The sequence below is a fragment of the Papio anubis genome, chromosome 9 (genome assembly GCF_008728515.1).
Source record: "Papio anubis isolate 15944 chromosome 9, Panubis1.0, whole genome shotgun sequence".
NCBI classification, from domain to species: domain Eukaryota; kingdom Metazoa; phylum Chordata; class Mammalia; order Primates; family Cercopithecidae; genus Papio; species Papio anubis.
In genome coordinates, this window is record NC_044984.1 from 42,199,765 (window position 1) to 42,205,785 (window position 6,021).

Below are 6,021 nucleotides of genomic sequence, written 5' to 3' on the forward strand. Positions count from 1 at the left end.
AAAATACAATTAGAAGGAATAAGTTCTAGTGTTCCATAGCATAGTAGGGTGACTATAATTAACAATAATTTATTGTATATTTCAAAATAGCTAAAAGAGAATATTTGGAATGTTCCCAACATAAAAAGAAATAAATGTTTGAGGTGACAAATCTCCCAATTACCCTGATTTGATCATTACACATTGTAGCATGTTTAATACATATCACATGTATCCCATACATATGTACAATTATCATGTATCAATACAAATTTTATTAAACTATCATTCATAGCATCCATTATTTTCTTTCTTTCTTTCTTTCTTTCTTTTTTTTTTTTTTGAGATGGAGTCTTGCTCTTGTTGCCCAGGCTGGAGTACAATGGCACGATCTCGGTTCACTGCAACCTCCGCCTCCTGGGTTCAAGCGATTCGCTTGCCTCAGCTTCCTGAGTAGCTGGGATTACAGGCGCCCACCACCACGCTTGACTAACTTTTGTAGTTTTAGTAGAGACGGAGTTTCACCATATTGGCCATGGTGATCTCGAACTCCTGACCTCGTGATCTGCCCGCCTCAGCCTCCTAAAGTGCTGGGATCACAGGCATTAGCCACTGTGCCTGGCAGCATCCATTATTTTCTTTTCTTTTTTTCCTCCAAAAGCGATCATACTCCTAGAAATGGAGAGGCCATTCTGGGCAGGTCTCTTGTAATTAGGAAAGCCTTCCTCTGCCTCCCAGAAAACAGGCCAACCACACACTGGACCTGTGTGATTAAACGGAGCTGACAGGCCTATTTTATGATTTTAAAACTTGTTAAGTTTCTTTAGTCACCATTAATCTCTGCCACAATCACATGTATTGCTCAGGCCACCACTACCAACATTACTTCTTACTTTCATTCGAAGGAATGTTGTCAAATATGTGGATTTCTTCTACCCTGAAATCCAGATAAAGAATTTTGATGAATACAAAATATGGAATTAGTTTTTTAGCTGAAAAACAATTGCTCAAGATCTTGGTTGGCCTGGAAGGAGAATTTATTGACATTTGCCTTTGTTTTTCTTTCTAACTAGAGTGTGCTGGGCTTCTCCCCTCCCAACTTAGAAAACAGATGGCAGTTCAGGAACAGTTTTTGTTTTGATTTTTTTTTTTTTGAGACAGAGTCTTACTCAGTCGCGCAGGTTGGGGTGCCGTGGCGCGATCTCAGCTCACTGCAAGCTCCGCCTGCCGGGTTCACGCCATTCTCCTGCCTCAGCCTCCGGTGTAGCTGGGACTACAGGCGCCGCCACTACGCCCGGCTAATTTTTTGTATTTTTGGTAGAGACGGGGTTTCACCGTGTTAGCCAGGGTGGTCTCCACCTCCTGACTTCGTGATCCGCCTGCCTCGGCCTCCCAAAGTTCTGGGATTACAGGCGTGAGCCACCGGGCCCAGCCAGGAACAGTTTTTAATAATCTAACTTCACAATAGACAGATCTGATGGGTATTAATATAAGAGAAATTAACTATTATAAGCTAATGCTCACTGTGAGCTCTGTGCTGTGCTAGGTAGTTCTCTCCTGTTATAGCATTTACTTAACTGCACAACTAATGTTTACTCAGTGTTTGGTACTTCTTTTAAATGCAGCTTAGCATAATACAGAGGTTGTCAAATGTCCATGGACTTTGGAATTACTTGAAAAGAATGTGACAAATGTTTCACCACCCCCAGAGTTGCTGATTCAGCTGATGGGGATGAGGGTTGAGCACCTGCATTCCTAACACATTCTCAGGTGATGTTGATGCTGCTGGTCTGGGGACCACACTTTGAGAATCACTGGAATTGTAGTTAAAAGCAGTGACTTTGCTATCAGACTGATCCGGATTTGAGTCCTCTAACTTTGGATACATTTTGTAACCTCTTGCCATTTCATTTCCTCATCTGTAAAATTATACCTCCAATATTAACTATTTTGGGGATTAAATGAGATATATGTGTAGTGTTTAGTACAGTTTTTTATGTGTTAGAACTCAGTAAATGTTAACTGCTACTAGTGCAGCAATTACTTACAGTGCTATTGTTATTACTAAATAGAATTAGAAAATGGCTGATTTCAAAATCATTTTTAAATTGTCAATGCCACCTCTTCTCTTTACCTAGAGCTGAGTGCCAACATCTGTTATGACATCATAATGAGATTAATAACTAAGACTCTAAGGAATAACATATTGGATTTTTCATATTATTATGAAGGTTCTCCATCATAACTTAAGAAAAATGTATAAATTATGTGTCATTTTATATTTTAAAATTATTATTATTATTAGTTATTGGGGACAGGTTCCCACTCTGTCAGCCAGACTAGAGTGCAGTGGTGTGCTCATAGCTCACTGTAACCTTGAACTGCTGGGACCAAGTGATCCTCCTGTCCAGCTAATATATATTTTTTTTTTTTTTTTTTTTTTTTTTTGGAGACACAGTCTCACTCTATTGCCCAGGCCAGAGTACGGTGGTGTGCTCATGGCTCACTGCAGCCTCCATCTCCCAGGCTCAAGTGATTCTCCTACCTCAGCCTCCCAAGTAGCTGGGACTACAGGTGTTTGCTACCACACCCAGCTAACTTTTGTACTTTTTGTAGAGACAGGGTTTCACCATGTTGCCCACGTAGGTCTCAAACTGCTGGTCCTAAGTGATCCCCCCACCTTGGCCTCCTAAAATGCTAGGATTATAGGAATGAGACACCAGGCTTGGTCATCATTTTTTTTTTTTTTTTGAAACAGAATCTCACTCCGTCACTCAGGCTGGAGTGCAATGGCATGATCTCAGCTCACCACAACCTCCGCCTCCAGGTACAAGCTATTCTCCTGCCTTAGCCTCCTGAGTAGCTGGGATTACAGGAGCCCGCCACCATGCCCAGCTAATTTTTGTATTTTTAGTAAAGAGGAGGGTTCACCCTATTGGCCAGGCTGGTCTTGAACTCCTGACCTCAGGTGATCCACCTACCTCCGCCTCCCAAAGTGCTGGGATTACAGGTGTGAGCCACTGTGCCCAGCCCTGGTCATCTTTTTTAATAAGAAACATAACCCTGAAAAGAATCTCTAGGGAAAGAAGTTGTAATTGACTTAATTTATTAACTTCACTAAACATTATTGAATATATTATTATGGGCTAACTAAAAAATAATTCCATTCAGTGGGCACACACTCACACACACACACACCCCAAAACAAACAAACAAAAAGACAGGAAACTTCACGAAATATTGCTTATTCATATGCAATATTTTAGAAGCGTTACCATATACTTTGGCCATAGAAAATTCCAATAACTCATTCAAATGAAATTAGCCTGCCTCTAATCTGCAAAAAGAGAGTCTCAGAGATGGCACAGTATGTAAGCTGGAAAGATACTTATCACCTATTAACCAAATACTGACGTAGCATTGCTATCAGTTGTATGATTGCAGACACCTGGAAGGTCACCCTAGGCTCTTTCAACCACTGGCATCTAGATTCTTGTTATGGGCTGAATGTGTACCTGCCAAGTTCATATGTCGAAATTATAGCCCCCCTGTGATGATATTAGGAGGTGGGGCTTTGGGAGGTGATTAGGTCATAAGAGGGAAGCCCTCATGAATGGGATTAGTGCCCTTATAAGAAGATAAGTAAGACAGATGATCTCTCTGGACTATATAAGAATATATGATAAGACAGTCTTCTACAAACCAAGAAGAGGGCAATTCACCAGCTTCCAGAACTGCGATAAATACGTGTTTGTTGTTGAAGCCACAGCCTGTGGTATTCTATTATAGCAGCCCAAACTGTTTAAGGCAATTCTTTTTTATATTTATGCAGAACTACTAAAAAATAAAACTGATGAGTTAACACCAAAGGTTTCATCCAAATCATTTAAGACAAGGATGATAATAGTCATATTAAAGAAATGTAATTTTCTATGTTGGCTTTGAATGTTCTGATATCCATAGTGAGATTTTAAAAAATTAATACATGCACTTGGATTCTTTGCTTTGCAGGTCTCTTGGACATTTAAGTAGAAGTGACATTTATTACCCAATGCTTACTAACACTGTAGCTCAGGGATGGGCAAACTACAGCCTCCTTTCCCCACCTCTGTCATTTTCTAAATAAAGTTTTATTGGAACACAACCACTCTCACATATTGTCTCAGGCTACATTTATGCTACAGAAGAGTTGCCAACCTCTGCTATAGACAGTTACTTGGAATACTTTGTAGAGAAGTGTGCCGAGAAGAAATGTAATCTCTTTCCTAGAAATATCTACCCAAAGAGATAATTTATCTTCAGTAAAATAGTTTCCTTGTACAGTAAGAAATTAGCCTTATAGTTGATTTCCCATTCACCTTAGACTGAAATGTTCATTCACTAGCCCTTCTGAAGGCTCAGTGTCATTACAATGATGTATCCACCAGCCATGGGCAACTCTCTACTCTGGGCCAGAAGTCGTCCTCAGTTTTGCATTATTCTTGCTTAATTTTAAAAGTCAAACTTAGTTTATTAAGGTTAATAAAGTCCCAGAACTTCATCAATGGCTACATAACCTTTCTCTGGAAACCACATTGTTTTTTCTGAAGTAGTAGTTCACTTTAAGCATCTATTAACCTATTTTATTTTATAGAACAGGGCATTGGCCTGCCTTTAAAAATGAGTTTCTTTTTTTTTTTTTTTTTTTTTTTTTGAGACAGAGTCTAGCTCTGTGGCCCAGGCCCAGGCTAGTGTGTGGTGGCACGATCTCAGCTCATTGTAATCTCTGCCTCCCAGGTTCAAGCGATTATCCTGCCTCAGCCTCCTGAGTAGGTGGGATTGTGTGTGCCACCACGACAGGCTAATTTTTGTATTTTTAACAGAGATGGGGTTTCACCATGTTGGCCAGGCTAATCTCAGACTTTAAGTTTCTATTTCTCTAACAAATGTCTTTCCAAGTACTTGAGGTACAATTTCTATGATGCTTCCAAAAAAAAAAAGATTAACACATATTTGTTGGGTGAATAGAGAGTATGTATCAGAGTGGGAGGAACATGAGAGTTCAACTCTCAGAGGTTCCTCTTCCTGCTAGTGTATGATAACCCTCTGAGCCTCAATGTCCTTATCCTTAAAATAAAGGCAAACTCTATCTCGTAGGATTGTGGTCAGGATTTTAAACAATGCATGTGACATGCATAATGAGAGCCAACCACTTTATAAGTGGTGATTTAGTGAATGCCAGTGAAGTGGGCTTAGTCATTTTTCTTTTCAAATTTCTTTTTGATTTAATTGGATTTTCTTAGAGGTGAACTAGATGCTTAAAAGTAGTCATGCTTAAATTTATTCAGGCAACCTTTAATACATTTAGGATGCGGTGCCTTTACTGAAACAACAGTTTCAAAACAGTTTGTAGCTTGAACTGGAAAGAGAATATGAAGATAAAGGTCACCAGAAGGCTCTGGCACAGCTCTGGTGTCGTCGATGCTACTTAGAGCCCTAACTCCCTTACCCGCTTTCCCCAGCCCTTCAGTGCTTCACACAGTGGCCAGAGAATGAGCGTTTGGATGATTGTCTGTCAATCCTCCATCCTGAGAAGAGAGGCAATAACGACCCCTGCCCAGACGATCCACAGCCTTGGAAGGCATTCATTCCATCCTCTGGGGGAGTGATGCTTAGAAAAGCCCTGACCTGACGGCATGCTGAAAGATCTGAATTGCAGTCCCAGTTCCGCAATCCGTCAGCTGTGTGACCCCAGACACAGCAATCTGCACCATTCTGAGTCCTAAGTGCCTTCAGTAAATTAAATGAGATCTCTGTGATCCTTCCAGATTTATAGCCTTTTCCATTACGGAAGTGAAGCATATGCATGAACTTTAAAGGAATAGGGGGCTATATGCCAGCCTAAAATATCCATTCTGATTTGGGATGGGTTTCTCAGACGTTTATTCTCAAGATATCCCACATTGGCTCTTTTCTCAGCTACTAAGATCTTACCCTTGCAATAATCAGGTTTCCAGAGGTATGGAACACGATAAATTAGTAGGCCCCAGAGGGCTACTAATG

At 40.4% G+C, this 6,021-nt stretch overlaps 1 non-coding gene across 1 annotated transcript; it reads right to left on the reverse strand.

The window, feature by feature from the left end:
- Positions 1–638: 638 nt before the first annotated feature.
- Positions 639–770, reverse strand: LOC116269043. Its single transcript, XR_004176363.1, has one exon. It is a non-coding gene; the product is annotated as a small nucleolar RNA SNORA64/SNORA10 family (small nucleolar RNA).
- Positions 771–6,021: the final 5,251 nt, after the last annotated feature.